Source organism: Manis pentadactyla, chromosome 16 (assembly GCF_030020395.1).
Source record: "Manis pentadactyla isolate mManPen7 chromosome 16, mManPen7.hap1, whole genome shotgun sequence".
NCBI lineage: Eukaryota > Metazoa > Chordata > Mammalia > Pholidota > Manidae > Manis > Manis pentadactyla.
In genome coordinates, this window is record NC_080034.1 from 37,572,374 (window position 1) to 37,589,545 (window position 17,172).

A 17,172-nucleotide genomic window follows, 5' to 3' on the forward strand; every position below is an offset into this window, starting at 1 on the left:
TCTTCATCTAATTAAATATTTGAGTCATTTCAGAATTGGTTTCTATTGACTACCTTTCTTTTGACTATGGGTCACATTTCCCTGCTTATTTGTAAGTTTGGTGGGTTTAAAAAAAAATCTTTTAGTACTGAGCATAGCAGATGGCACATTGTAAAAAATCTCGATTCTGTTTTCTTTCTCTTAAGACTCTAACGTATTTTTAGCAGGCAGTTAACTTGGCTGGCATACCTCTCCAAATTCTGTGTCTCCTGAGATGGACAGCAGCTAAAATTTTCTGCTCAATTCTTTCAGCTTCTAGTTGTTTTGTTCTGGCTATTTTCTGCTGGGCTCCTTGGAGTATCCCCTGTACATGCAAGGTCAAAAGTCAGCCAAGGATTTGGTCAAATTTTTATTTATTTATTTTATTTTGGTATCATTAATGTACAATTACATGAGCAACATTATGGTTACTAGACTCCCCCCATTATCAAGTCCCCACCACATAACCCAGTACAGTCACTGTCCATCAGCACAGTAAGATGCTATAGAATAACTACTTGTATTCTCTGTGTTGTACTGCCTTCCCCATGGGGGCCATGCTCACCCCGCTATATGGTCAAATTTTATATGCATTTTTAAAAAGCCTCGGTAGCTTCTCCCTTTCTTGGATTGCCTCTCCAAACCCTGTTATCTGACTTATCAAACCATTAAGACAAGCAGTTTTATGCTTGAATTCTGGCCATCTCATGCTACATGTTCTGTCTAGTGCCTTCAGACAAAAATCCTTATAATCACAAATCTTACCCACTGCACCTCTCTTCTCTCAATGGTTGATTCCTGTCCCACCACGGGCTGCTTTTGTTCTCTCTAGTCCCTTCAAATAATTGTTTTTTAATTTATCCAGAGTCCATAATTATTACAATATAATACAGGTTACTCCATACTTCTGGAATCAGAACCTCCAACTTTTGTTTTAATTTAAAACACTCAAGTGAAGATGTTGGCTTGTGTGAAATTTAGAGGAAAGATCCAAGGTAGAGATTTACATTTGGTATTCATCGACATCCAGATGGTGCTAAAAGTCATGAGAATAGAAGGTACCATTAAAAGGTGATCAAAAATAGAAAAGGGAACCAAGAATAAGGAGTTTTGTAAAAGTTAGTTTAATCCTCATTAAATTAACAGTAATAACAGATGCCTTTATTGACCCTGTGCAGAAGATTTCTTACACATCTCATTGAATCCATCCAACAACATCACCAGGCAAGAAGCTGAAAGGGAAGTGGTTTTGCCCATAGTTGCACAGGAGGTAGATGAAAAGAACATTAGGAGGTGGATGAGAAAAAGTGGAACATGAGGAGTGGATGAGAAGAAGAATTAGTAAGAAGACTACTGAGAAGGAACAAACTGTAGAAGGAAAATCTTGGAAGCATGTCTTAAACTCTCAGAGACCTACTTTCCACATTTGTAAAATGGGAATAATAATTATCTTGTAATTTAAATAACATATCTAAAATACTCAAAACAGTGCACCTAGAAAATAGGCAAAAGGATAGCTATAATACCTCTGAATGTTATTTCTTGTTTTTAGCCTTATTATTTCATGCAAATAGAATATAAAGGGCCTCCAAATTCCTTATGGGGGGATGACAGACGTAGAGCTGGGAAAGATTGAGAAGATCAATAAGGAAGAAAGCAGACAAGAGCAGGAGGGCCTTCAGGATGCCCATCCAAAGCAGACTTTGTGGAATGACCAGCATGAAAATGGGAGAAGTAAAAAATGTTTCCCGCTACCTCTAGGATCTCATCTGTTTGCATGATTGGTGAGTGGACTGTCCTGGCTGTGGGCAGTACCTCCAGGTCCCTTCAGGAATAGAGGCTCAATCCACACAAAAGAAAAAAACCTACAAATCAATTAAAAGGTAAAGCCTTTATTATTTATTACTATTAGATTATAACCCAAAGTATAAAATAAATATCCATGAGTCTATGCTGAAGTAAATAAATCACTGAATAAATCTCCCATATAGAAGAACTCCAAATAATTTTTGTAAATACTCCCTCCTCAAGGAAGTGGAACATTACTGACCCTCCTTAAGTGTGGGCTGTACTTAGTGATTTGCTTTCAAAAAGAAGAATAGGAAAAAAGTATAGGAAAAAAGTAACTTTACAGTAGAGAAATGAGGCAAACACAACCTTAACTGGGTAATCAAGGTTAACATCAGCAGCGATAAGTCATACTGATAGTATATACTCTTGATACGTGATGAGAATGGCATTTTATCCCTGTGGTCTTTATCCCCAAAATACATTATCCCAGCCTAATCGTGAGAAAAACATCAGGCAAAACCCAAGAGACATTTTACAAAATACCTGACAAGGACTCTTCAAAACTATTAAAGGCACTGAAAACAAGGGAAGTGAGGGAAAGGGTCTTGGTCAGGAGGAGCCTGCGTGGCATCTGGATAGCACCTGGAATAGCAAAGAACATTTTGTAAAAACTAAGGAAATCTGAATAAAGTATGGATTTTAGTTAATATATCACTAGTGGCAGGAGGGAGCCAAGATGCCGGTATGAGTAGAGCAGTGGAAATCTCCTCCTAAAACCACATATATCTATGAAAATATAACAAAGACAACCCTTCCTAGAATAAAGACCAGAGGACACAGGACAACATCCAGACCACATCCACACCTGCGAGAACCCAGTGCCTCGTAAAGGGGGTAAGATACAAGCCCCGGCCCCGCGGGAGCCGAGCGCCCCTCCCCCCAGCTCCCGGGCGGGAGAGGAGCGGGCAGAGCGGGAGGGAGACGGAGCCCAGGGCTGCCGAACACCCAGCCCCCGCCATCCGGGCCAGAGTGCAGGGCCCTGGATACTAGGAAAACAGGGCAGCAAGAACAGTGAGCGGGTACCGGAGGCCTGGCACCGGAGAATAAAGAAAAACGAGTGGCCATTTTTTTTTTCTTTTAATTTAAAAAAAATTTTTTTTTTTTTTTGTGGTCGTTGGTTTGTTTTGGCGGGTGCTTTTTGGAAGTCTTAAAGGGGCAGGGTGGGACACTTAATCCAGAGGTAGAGAATCTGGGGATCTCTGGGCACCCTAATCCCCTGGGCTGCAGGGAGCTCGGAGGCCCCGTTTGGAGATAAATAGCCTCCCAGCCGCTCCCCCTCCAACGCGACTCCACCATTTTGGAGCAGCTGCCCGAGCCAGGCCACGCCCACAGCAACAGCGGAGATAAACTCCATAGCAGCCGGGCAGGAAGCAGAAACCCTGTCTGCGCGCAGCTGCCCAGCACAAGCCACTAGAGGTCGCTGTTCTCCCAGGAGAGGAGGGCCACAAACCAACAAGAAAGGAAGTCCTTCCAGCCGTCACTCGTCCCAGTTCTGCAGACTATTCCTATCACCATGAAAAGGCAAAGCTACAGGCAGACAAAGATCACAGAGACAACACCAGAGAAGGAGACAGACCTAACCAGTCTTCCTGACAAAGAATTCAAAATAAGAATCATAAACATGCTGACAGAGATGCAGAGAAATATGCAAGAGATATGGGATGAAGTCCGGAGGGAGATCACAGATGCCTGAAAGGAGATCGCAGAAATGAAACAAACTCTGGAAGGGTTTATAAGCAGAATGGATAGGATGCAAGAGGCCATTGATGGAATTGAAACAAGAGAAGAGGAACGCATAGAAGCTGACATAGAGAGAGATAAAAGGATCTCCAGGAATGAAACAATGTTAAGAGAACTGTGTGACCAATCCAAAAGGAACAATATCTGTATTATAGGGGTATCAGAAGAAGAAGAGAGAGGAAAAGGGATGGAAAGTATCTTGGAAGAAATAATTGCTGAAAACTTCCCCAAACTGGGGGAGGAAATAATCAAACAGACCACGGAAATACACAGAACCCCCAAGAGAAAGGATCCAAGAAGGACAACACCAAGACACATAATAATTAAAATGGCAACGATCAAGGACAAGGAAAGAGTTTTAAAGGCAGCTAGAGAGAAAAAGGTCACCTATAAAGGAAAACCCATCAGGCTAACAACAGACTTCTCGACAGAAACCCTACAGGCCAGAAGAGAATGGCATGATATATTGAATGCAATGAAACAGAAGGGCCTTGAACCAAGGATACTGTATCCAGCACGACTATCATCCAAATATGATATTGGGATTAAACAATTCCCAGACAAACAAAAGCTGAGGGAATTTGCTTCCCACAAACCACCTCTACAGGACATCTTACAGGGACTGCTCTAGATGGGAGCACTCCTAGAAAGAGCACAGCACAGAACACCCAACATATGAAGAATGGAGGAGGACGAATAAGAAGGGAGAGAAGAAAAGAATCTCCAGACAGTGTATATAACAGCTGAATAAGCGAGCTAAGTTAGGCAGTAAGATACTAAAGAGGCTAACCTTGAACCTTTGGTAACCACGAATTTAAAGCCTGCAATGGCAATAAGTACGTATCTTTCAATAGTCACCCTAAATGTTAATGGACTGAATGCACTAATCAAAAGACACAGAGTAATAGAATGGATAAAAAAGCAAGACCCATCTATATGCTGCTTACAAGAAACTCACCTCAAACCCAAAGACATGTACAGACTAAAAGTCAAGGGATGGAAAAACATATTTCAGGCAAACAACAGCGAGAAGAAAGCAGGGATTGCAGTACTAATATCAGACAAAATAGACTTCAAAACAAAGAAAGTAACAAGAGATAAAGAAGGACACTACATAATGATAAAGGGCTCAGTCCAACAAGAGGATATAACCATTCTAAATATATATGCACCCAACACAGGAGCCCCAGCATATGTGAAACAAATACTAACAGAACTAAAGGGGGAAATAGACTGCAATGCATTCATTCTAGGAGACTTCAACACACCACTCATCCCAAAGGATAGATCCACTGGGCAGAAAATAAGTAAGGACACAGAAGCACTGAACAACACAGTAGAGCAGATGGACCTAATAGACATCTATAGAACTCTACATCCAAAAGCAACAGGGTATACATTCTTCTCAAGTGCACATGGAACATTCTCCAGAATAGACCACATACTAGGCCACAAAAAGAGCCTCAGAAAATTCCAAAAGATTGAAATCCTACCAACCAACTTTCCAGACCACAAAGACATAAAACTAGAAATAAACTGTACAAAGAAAGCAAAGAGGCTCACAAACACATGGAGGCTTAACAACACGCTCCTAAATAATCAATGGATCAATGACCAAATCAAAATGGAGATCCAGCAATATATGGAAACAAATGACAACAACAACACTAAGCCCCAACTTCTGTGGGACGCAGCAAAAGCAGTCTTAAGAGGAAAGTATATAGCAATCCAAGCATATTTAAAAAAGGAAGAACAATCCCAAATGAATGGTCTAATGTCACAATTATCGAAATTGGAAAAAGAAGAACAAATGAGGGCTGAGGTCAGCAGAAGGAGGGACATAATAAAGATCAGAGAAGAACTAAATAAAATTGAGAAGAATAAAACAATAGCAAAAATCAATGAAACCAAGAGCTGGTTCTTCGAGAAAATAAACAAAATAGATAAGCTTCTAGCCAGACTTATAAAGAGGAAAAGAGAGTCAACACAAATCAGCAGTATCAGAAACGAGAAAGGAAAAATCACGACGGACCCCACAGAAATACAAAGAATTATTAGAGAATACTATGAAAACCTATATGCTAACAAGCTGGGAAACCTAGGAGAAATGGACAACTTCCTAGAAAAATACAACCTTCCAAGACTGACCCAGAAAGAAACAGAAAATCTAAACAGACCAATTACCAGCAATGAAATTGAAGCAGTAATCAAAAAACTACCCAAGAACAAAACCCCCGGGCCAGATGGATTTACCTCGAAATTTTATCAGACATACAAAGAAGACATAATACCCATTCTCCTTAAAGTTTTACAAAAAATAGAGGAGGAGAGGATACTCCCAAACTCATTCTATGAAGCTAACATCACCCTAATACCAAAACCAGGCAAAGACCCCACCAAAAAAGAAAACTACAGACCAATATCCCTGATGAACGTAGATGCAAAAATACTCAACAAAATATTAGCAAACCGAATTCAAAAATACATCAAAAGGATCATACACCATGACCAAGTGGGATTCATCCCAGGGATGCAAGGATGGTACAACATTTGAAAGTCCATCAACATCATCCACCACATCAACAAAAAGAAAGACAAAAACCACATGATCATCTCCATAGATGCTGAAAAAGCATTTGACAAAGTTCAACATCCATTCAAGATAAAAACTCTCAGCAAGATGGGAATAGAGGGCAAGTACCTCAACATAATAAAGGCCATCTATGATAAACCCACAGCCAACATTATACTGAACAGCGAGAAGCTGAAAGCACTTCCTCTGAGATCGGGAACTAGACAGGGATGCCCACTCTCCCCACTGTTATTTAACATATTACTGGAGTTCCTAGGCACGGCAATCAGACAAAACAAAAACATACAAGGAATCCTGATTGGTAAAGAAGAAGTTAAACTGTCACTATTTGCAGATGACATGATACAGTACATAAAAATCCCTAAAGACTCCACCCCAAAACTACTAGAACTGATATTGGAACACAGCAAAGTTGCAGGATACAAAATCAACACACAGAAATCTGTGGCTTTCGTATACACTAACAATGAACCAACAGAAAGAGAAATCAGGAAAACAACTCCATTCACAATTGCATCAAAAAAAAATAAAATACCTAGGAACGAACCTAACCAAAGTAGTGAAAGACTTATACTCTGAAAACTACAAGTCACTCTTAAGAGAAATTAAAGGGGACACTAACAGATGGAAACTCATCCCATGCTCGTGGCTAGGAAGAATTAATATCGTCAAAATGGCCATCCTGCCCAAAGCAATATACAGATTTGATGCAATCCCTATGAAACTACCAGCAACATTCTTCAATGAACTGGAACAAATAATTCAAAAATTCATATGGAAACACCAAAAACCCTGAATAGCCAAAGCAATCCTGAGAAAGAAGAATAAAGTAGGGGGGATCCCACTCCCCAACTTCAAGCTCTACTATAAAGCCATAGTAATCAAGACAATTTGGTACTGGCACAAGAGCAGAGCCACAGACCAATGGAACAGACTAGAGAATCCAGACATTAACCCAGACATATATGGTCAATTAATATTTGATAAAGGAGCCATGGACATACAATGGTGAAATGACAGTCTCTTCAACAGATGGTGCTGGCAAAACTGGACAGCTACATGTAGGAGAATGAAACTGGACCATTGTCTTACCCCATATACAAAAGTAAACTCAAAATGGATCAAAGACCTGAATGTAAGTCATGAAACCATTAAACTCTCAGAAGAAAACATAGGCAAAAACATCTTAGACATAAACATGAGTGACCTCTTCTTGAACATATCTCCCCGGGCAAGGAAAACAACAGCAAAAATGAATAAGTGGGACTATATTAAGCTGAAAAGCTTCTGTACAGCAAAAGACACCATCAATAGAACAAAAAGGAACCCTACAGTATGGGAGAATATATTTGAAAATGACACATCCGATAAAGGCTTGACGTCCAGAATATATAAAGAGCTCACATGCCTCAACAAACAAAAAACAAATAACCCAATAAAAAATGAGCAGAGGAACTGAACAGACAGTTCTCCAAAACAGAAATACAGATGGCCAACAGACACGTGAAAAGATGCTCCACATCGCTAATTATCAGAGAAATGCAAATTAAAACTACAATGAGGTATCACCTCACACCAGTAAGGGTGGCTGCCATCCAAAAGACAAACAACAACAAATGTTGGTGAGGCTGTGGAGAAAGGGGAACCCTCCTACACTGCTGGTGGGAATGTAAATTAGTTCAACGATTGTGGAAAGCAGTATGGAGGTACATCAAAATGCTCAAAACAGACCTACCATTTGACCCAGGAATTGCACTCCTAGGAATTTACCCTAAGAATGCAGCAATCAAGTATGAGAAAGATCAGTGCACCCCTATGTTTATCGCAGCACTATTTACAATAGCCAAGAATTGGAAGCAACGTAAATGTCCATCGATAGATGAATGGATAAAGAAGTAGTGGTACATATACACAATGGAATACTACTCAGCCATAAGAAAAGGGCAAATCCTACCATTTGCAGCAACATGGATGGAGCTGGAGGGTATTATGCTCAGTGAAACAAGCCAAGCGGAGAAAGAGAAATACCATATGATTTCACTCATCTGTGGAATATAAGAACAAAGGAAAAACTGAAGGAACAAAACAGCACCAGAATCACAGAACTCAAGAATGGACTAACAGGTACCAAAGGGAAAGGGACTGGGGAGGTGGGTGGGTAGGGAGGGAAAGGGGTGGGGAGAAGAAGGAGGGTATTAAGAATAGCATGCATGGAGGGTGGGAGAAAGGGAGGGCTGTACAACACAGAGAAGGCAAGTAGTGAGTCTACAACATTTGCTATGCTGATGGACAGTGACTGTACAGGGGTTTATAGGGGGGACCTGGTATAGGGGAGAGCATAGTAAACATAATATTCATCATGTAAGTGTAGATTAATGATACAAAAAAAAAGGCAGTTCCTGTGTGGAGACCTCCAATGAGTTCTACACAAGGGTATAAAGGGCATATAAAAGTGTAGGCAAAGGGTCTGTTGGTGTTTATACAGAGGATCAAAGCCTAATTGGGCTACCCCGAAAATGAACTAAGATACGATATGAAAAAGAACTTCCAACATCTGCACTCTCTGGAAGACTCATGCCAGAAGATGATCATCAAAAAACCCCAACAAAGATCCACGCACTGCTACAGCTGTAGATGCACTCATCCCACCAGTTCCTGGACTTGCCATGGGAATGAGGAAGGAGATATCTAAGCTGGCCTGTGCATACAGTAAAACAACAAATTTGACTGGATCTATACTGTTGGAACTCAATCAAGAATTAGGAGAAGTGCAAAGTGTAGAGCTCCAAAATCTTACAACTACAGACTATTTACTGTTAAAAGAACATAAGGGATGTGAACATTCCCCAGGAATGGGTTGTTTTAATTTGTCTGATTTCTCTCAGACTGTTCAAGTTCAGTTGGACAATATCCACCATATCATAGATAAGTTTTCACAAATGGCTAAGGTGCCTAACTGGTTTTCTTGGTTTCACTGGAGATGGCTGGTAATTACAGATATGCTTTGGTTATGTAACTATACTCCTATTATGTTAATGTGTGTGCACAATTTAAGTAGTAGCTTAAAACCTATACATGCTGAAGTTACTCTACAAGAAGATATGTCAAAGAAATAATCAATCTTCCCATGTTTTCTTCCACCTGCTACTTCTATAGCTTTTCTTCTTCCTTCCTAATTACAACCCTTGAATAGAATTCGTGCCTCATATCAAATTTACCGAGTATCATAATTCTTCCAAGTGGTAAAGACACCTCAAGACAAATGCTGGGCATAGAAGCCACAGGGCATAAATATGCAAAGAAGTAAAAAGCTAACCTTTTCAAACAATAAGGCTTCCCTCTCACTTACCAACTTCACATTTCCCTGTATGGCCCCAGAAGATGACTGGTTAGCCAGAGACGGGTAAGATTCCTCAAGGGAGGAACAACCTAAGACGGGCACAGTCGCAGGGGGGCCATCAGGTGAGAAATTGGGGATCAACAGAGGTGAGGCTTAGAACCTCACCCCCCCTGTTCTGAGAGAAATCTTCTGCATACGTGGATGTTTTATTGCCCTTGTCTAGCTTGGATTAACACATAGTCTACAGGCACACACCTGATCATCTACACTTGCTCTCTTACAACACTAAACTATGTTTTCTACCTTTATCTTGTATCTACCTACCACTTCAGCATTTTATTAAAAATAATAATAATAAAGAGAGAAATGTGGTATCCACATATAAATGAAGTATAAAAACCAAATGAGTATTCATATTTGAACTGACTGTTTATAGTTCATAATGCATGAGCAAAACCGAAAGTTTCTGTGATGACTGCCCTTGTACTGTTCACTATGTAACTTATTCATTATGTAAGAATTTGTTCTACATGTAAGAACTTGTTTGTTATGCCTCAGAAGATTGGAGACTGATGAAAATTAGGCTTGGGGTGGATTAATGATTGTGCATTGAGCATTGACTCCCCTATACAGAATTTTATTGTCGTTAACAACCATTTGATCAATAAATATGAGAGATGCCCTCACAAAAAAAAAAAAAAAAAAAAGGACAGACTTCCAATGGTAAAATAAATAAGTAACCGGGATGTAATGTATAGCATAAGGAATATAGTCAAGATATTGTAACAGCTTGGTAGGGTGATAGCTGGAACCTAGAATTATGTATATAAATGTTTTACCACTGTGTTGTACACTTGAAACTAATGTAATGTAATACTGTGCGTCAACTACCCTTCAATAAAAAATAATTATTTAAAAAAAAAAAAAAAGAACATATGGGATGTGAACAGTCCCCAGGAATGGGTTGTTTTAATTTGTCTGATTTCTCTCAGACTGTTCAGACTCAGTTGGACAATATCCACCATATCATAGATAAGTTTTCACAAATGCCTAAGGTGCCTAACTGGTTTTCTTGGTTTCACTGGAGATGGCTGGTAATTACAGGTATGCTTTGGTTATGTAACTATACTCCTATTATGTTAATGTGTGTGCGCAATTTAAGTAGTATTTTAAAACCTATACATGCTGAAGTTACTCTACAAGAAGATATGTCAAAGAAATAATCAATCTTCCCATGTTTTCTTCCGCCTGCTACTTCTATAGCTTTTCTTCTTCCTTCCTAATTACAACCCTTAAATGGAATTTGTGCCTCATATCAAATTTACCGAGTATCATAATTCTTCCAAGTGGTAAAGATACCTCAAGACAAATGCTGGGCATAGAAGCTACAGGGCATAAATATGCAAAGAAGTAAAAAGCTAACCATTTCAAACAATAAGGCTTCTCTCTCACTTACCAACTTTACATTTCCCTGTATGGCCCCGGAAGATGACTGGTTAGCCAGAGACGGGTAAGATTCCTCAAGGGAGGAACAACCTAAGACAGGCACAGTCGCAGGGGGGTCATCAGGTGAGAAATTGGGGATCAACAGAGGTGAGGCTTAGAACCTCACCCCCCCCCCCATTCTGAGAGAAATCTTCTGCATACGTGGATGTTTTATTGCCCTTGTCTAGCTTGGATTAACACATAGTCTACAGGCACACACCTGATCATCTACATTTGCTCTCTTAAAACACTAAACTATGTTTTCTACCTTTATCTTATATCTACCTACCACTTCAGTATTTTATTAAAAATAATAATAATAAAGAGAGAAATGTGGTATCCACACATAAATCAACTATAAAAATCAAATGAGTATTCATATTCGAACTGTTTATAGTTCATAATGCATGAGCAAAACCAAAAGTTTCTGTGATGACTGCCCTTGTACTGTTCACCATGTAACGTATTCACTATGTAAGAATTTGTTCTCCATGTAAGAACTTGTTTGTTATGCCTCAGAAGATTGGAGACTGACGAGAATTAGGCTTGGTGTGGATTAATGATTGTGCATTGAGCATTGACTCCCCTATACAGAATTTTATTGTTGTTAACAACCATTTGATCAATAAATATGAGAGATGCCCTCACAACAACAACAACAAAAAAAGTACACACTTCCAATTGTAAAATAAATAAGTAACCGGGATGTAATGTATAGCATAAGGAATATAGTCAAAATATTGTAACAACTTGGTATGGTGATAGCTGGTACGTAGAATTATCATGTATATAAATGTTGAATCACTGTGTTGTACACATGAAACTAATGTAATGTGATACTGTGTGTCAACTACCCTTCAATAAAAAATAATTATCTAAAAAAAAATAAGTTTATTTAAAAATATGTATATATATAGTTTTAAGGTACAGCTTGATGCTAGATGCAGAGGTTTTTAAAAATCATTTTATTTCTGATTCTAAGGGAAGTGGTTGAACTCATGGTTTCAATATAAAAGCAGATAGGCAACAGAAGGGCCAGGGGTGGACAAAGGCCAGCAGTCCCCTGGACAGGCAGAGTCGGGTGCCCATTGCTGGAACAACGGCAAGGTCTCAGAGAGAGGCAGACCCATATTGCATCCCACCTATTTTTAAGAACTCATGCCTAGGCTGAACATAGCAGAAGTAGTCAAACAGTGGGCAATACTGAATTTACAAAGGAAGGAGGGAGAAAAGGTAGGAAGATAAAGAGGGAGATAGGAAGAATTTCCCTTTTTAAAAGTAACTCACTTTAAAAAACTTTCTGAAATGTTAACAGTATTTCACAATGCAGACATCTCATTTTGACAGCTTGATTAATTTCCTGATTTCCAGGAAAACAACTGAATTGTCATCTTGCTCCTCCTTGGCAGTTCTTACAAAATGTGAAATGGCTGCTGAAGAAGGGATATTTCATTCTTTCCAATGTATTGCTCTAAGCCACCGACTGTTTCAAAGATGAAGACAACCAATGGAGAAACTTTCCTCCCCTCCATGTAATGAAGAGAATGAAGAATTCCTGAAGAGTTGTTTCTTGGGGAGATTTCCCATGAACTAAAGGTTCTGGACCAGTTTGTTGGGCAGGGAGGCCAGTGGGAATGAGCACAGTGCATTTTGTGAGATACCTGCATAGCTCAACCAAAGCTTAAGAGCAGTGACCTAAGCTCAGTGGCTTGTATTTCCCAAGAATATCATCATTGTCACCCTGCATTTTTGAGTACCTGCTGGTGCAAACACAACAATAGTAAAAGCAGCTAACGTTATGCACTGTATGCACTTTCCCCTCACCAGTCCTAAGAGGTAGGCTCTTCTCTTATTGCTTTTTAGTGAAAGAAAATGAGGCTCAGAGGAGTAGAGTACCCTGCCCAAAATATAGGGCATGATGGTTAATTTGCTTAATTAACGTGTGTCAATTTGGCTAGGCTGTGTGCCCAGTTGTTTGATTAAACACTAGTCTAGATGATGCTGTGAAAAATTTGTAGATGTCATTAATATTTACAATTAGTTAACTTTAAGGAAAGCAGATTACCCTTCAAAGTAAAGTTGAAGGCCTTGGAGCTAAAGCTGAGGTCTCCTGGAGAAGGAATTCTGCCTCAAGACTGTAATATGGAAATCCTGTCTGAATTTTCATCTTGCCAGCCTCCCTTGCAGATTTCAGACGTGCCATCCCCCACCCCACCAGCAGACACATGAGCCGGTTCCTTAAATCCCTCTTTCTCTTAACCACTGGTCTTTTTGTTTGTAAAGTCCATGTTCTCGACTCTATACTCTGCTGCCTCCCAGGCTGCATATACCAAAGTCCTAAAATAAGCCAACAGTGGCTGGGGCCAGACCTCTTGAGGACCTGCTCGGGGAGGATTTAACATGAAGGAGTCCAGAAGAGTGGAGAAAACTGCTGTTGAGAAGGAGGAAGTGAAGATGCCAGGAATATGGGGTAATCAGGGAGGGAAGATGTGGTAGAAAAAATAGTAAAAATAATAGTTAACGTTTGGTGAGTGCTTTTGTGCCAGGCCCTGTTCCAAATGCTTTCTTTACATTGATTTCTTTAGTAGTGTTATCCTCACTTTATAGATGAGGCCCAAGGTCACATGGCTGGCTAGCAGGCCATGTGCCTTCAGAGCCCAACACTTAACTACCATACTTAGACAGAGGGGCTGCTCTTCAGATGGAATATAAAAAGTAGAGGCTGGGCTGAGCCTCAAAGCAAGGCCCTGGTCTATTGGGCAGGAGGAAATCCAACTACAGTCATTATTAGGGCTCCTCCTTGGAATTACACAGAAGTTCTGGGATCTTATGGACCCCACAACATGAGGAAAGCCTCTCTGATCATCAGTCTGCACCTAAAACCACCAAGAGGCTATGTCAATTAAGAATTTGTGGAGCTGGTCCTGACCTCTCAGGCCTCCCTCTCCCTTGGAGAGTGTACTTTCTCCTTGCTAAATAAAATTGTCTTCTAGCCTTCTCAAAAAAAGAATTTGTAGGCTAGAGGTAGGAGAGACCCTGAGTGATATTGGCTTAAACTGCAGAGGTATTTAATTTTTTAACATAACAGTACATCTGGAGGCAGGCAGTCCTGAGTGCTTAAATAGCTTCCTAATGTCTCCAAGGATTCAGGATCTTTCCATCCTTACATTCTATCATCCTGAGTGTGTGGACCTTTAATCCTTAGGCTTGTTTCCTAATGGACACTAAGTGGCTGCCAGAGCTGCAGAGCTCACAAAAACTATCTTCAAGGCAGATAGCAGGGGCAGACCATCTGGATCACCTTCCTGCTCTTCTCCTAAGTCCTCTTGGTCAGAACCATAAACCAATCACTAGCAAAAGAGCATTGGCTCACTTGGTTTAGAGCAACCTTTTCCCCTCCCAGAGTCCTAGCAAAATATCCTCAGAGGTGAGACCTTTGGGAAAACAGAGAGAAACTTGTCTTTCTGGCAGCTTCCTCTCTTGGCCAGTTAACACAAAGCTGTTGTAGGTGATGCAGGGTGAGAAGACCACACTTCAATCTCAATCAGTGGTCATGCCATGGTTGTAGGGCAAAGAGCAGTGCAGAGGTACATAGGAGACCAGTCTCTGCTCTGGGCCCAGATATCTTCACTGGTAAAATTGTTTAGAGGGAACTCTGGGTGGGGATGGGAGAATTCCACCCAGCTTGCAAACTAGATATAGAGGCCTTGTCAAATTCCTTAGCAAAATGCCCCAGTCAGACCCATTTCTATCTGGACAGTGAGCTCAGGATACACAGTGAAACAGGGGGTAATGGGTGCTGAAGGCATCTGGGTGCAGATCTGGGAGTTTCCAAGCTGGCTCCATGATCATACAAGGTGGGGGGTGGGGAGTGAGGGGATGGATGGTGTGTGGGGGGATGGTCAGTTAAGAAATAGCAGTGCATACCTAAAGCCACATTTCAGTATCTAGAACAAAAGTTCTTAACTAGGATGAATGAACCATGGACTGTGCAATATAATTCAGAGGTTCATGAACCTGGATTGGAAAATACTACAGTTTTACTTCCACTCCCATTTCCTCAGTTATGAATAAAGACAGCAAACCACAGTTGTAGTAGCAGTGCCAATAGAAAGCACAGAGCTTTGATTTCCCTTTCCAGTTGCAGGTACTACCTCAGAACATCATTTATGCTCATTTCTATTTCAAATTTAGTTGAGTAGGTTCACCCTCAAATAGTTATTTAATGTATTGTTAAAGAAATCCATGTGTTACATCACACATTTAAATATTTTCACAATTGTATTTCAACATAACCAGCTTCTTTTGTAATCCTGTGTAATTTATCTTATGCATATGAAAATATTATTTTGAGAAGGGATCCACTGCACAAAAAAGGTCAAGAGTCCCCAGCCAAGAGTGAAAGCAGCTGTTCAGCTGAGCAGGGGTCCCACAGGTGCAACCAGATCAGAATTCCAGCTGGCAGAGCCCCAGTCAAGAAAATCTCGGGACAGTGGGGTGGGGTGACATGTTGACAGCGACAGACCACTGAGATCAGTTTAGTTGAGTGGCACTGGAACTCTACTGCCTATTGTGAAAAAGGAGAAAATCGAAAATCACCAGCCTCTTACCTTAAATCCTAGGTTTAGGGAGAATGAGGATAGGGCCCAGAGATCACTGTGGAATAAAGTAAGGGGGAGCACCCCAGCACTGGTCTTTAGGGAACTGTTTGGGCTTCTTTAAGACCCTCTGCCTAGAAGGCCCTCCATCCATCTCCTCACTTAGGAAAATCCTCCTTCTCCTTCCAGACTTTGCCTGAGGCCTCTGTCAGGGAAGTCACTCTCCATTATTTAGTGTGGTTGTAGAGCTGCTCAGGGATGTGAGAAGCAAGTTTCCCACACCTGTGTGGAGAACCAAAGGTATTTCAATTGCCCAGGGAAAATTGAGCCATGCCCCCTTCCTAACACGTCCAGCCTCACAGGTACCAGGGCATCCATGCACACTGGGCTCTCCCTGCGAGGACAGCTCCTCCCTCTCTGCCTCCCCATCCCTGCCCCTCCCTGGGAGCAGCGCCACCCGCACTACATTCCAGGCAAGCCCTGGCCGGCCTTGGCCTTGCTGTAGGTCCCAGTAGCCTTGGGAGAGGAGCTATGTGCCACTGTGCAGGGACACCTGCATTTCACAAAGGAGGGAATCGAGAGCAAGATTGCTGTTAGTGAACTGACCCCCGTCCCTGAGTCTGGCTTCCTTCTCTCTGTCAAGTCTGTTCCGACTACCCCACCAGCCACAGGGCAAAGCCCAACCTTGATGACCTAGGGTGAGGGGTACCAGACTCCCTGAGGTCCTGCAGCCCACTGTGAGAGTAGCTGAGCCCAGATCCCCCAAACTCAGCCCTTCTGCCCCACCCAGCCTGAGAATGGACTTGTTTCCTGTCACTCTGGCCATGTGCTCATAGGGTAAGGTTGGAATCCATGAACCCTTTCCACTGCTTAGCACCCTCACCTCCCTTTGGAGAAACGTCCCAGGTTTGAGAGAAGGATAGGGAAGGGGCTGAAGTGACACACAGAAGTGTAATTCCAGGGGTAGGGGAGGGACACTGAAGCATGATGTGGAAAGGCCTGAGAGTCTTGAGAGCCTCAAAATGTTCAGGGGAGCAACTCTGGTGGAGGTCAGGGCCGCCCACCTCTGCTTCCTGCTGTATTCTCTGCTGCCCTGATACTGTGCTGGTCTGGTCAGGACAGAGAATAACCAGGACCCTGGGGACATCATTCATGCAATTCACTCATTCATTCATTTGCAGGCATTTGTTCTAAGCAGGGGCTCACATATGCCATGGGAGGGGAGGCAGGACCACGCACACTATAAATGCTGTCCCTGGGCAGCCAGGACAGAGAGAGGGAGCTACCCATTCTCTAAGGGACGATAATGGAGAGTGACTTCCCTGACAGAGGCCTCAGGCAAAGTCTGGAAGGAGAAGGAGGATTTTCCTAAGTGAGGAGATGGAAGGAGGGCCTTCTGAGCACAGGGTCTTAAAGAAGCCCAAGCTCCAGGCCTGCACTGGGCAGAGGGCTCTGTGCAACGGCTGTCAGGAAAAAATGGGGTCCTGTGGTTAAGTACATTTGACAAGCTCTGGATTAAACAATGTTGAACAGACATCTTTCCTGTA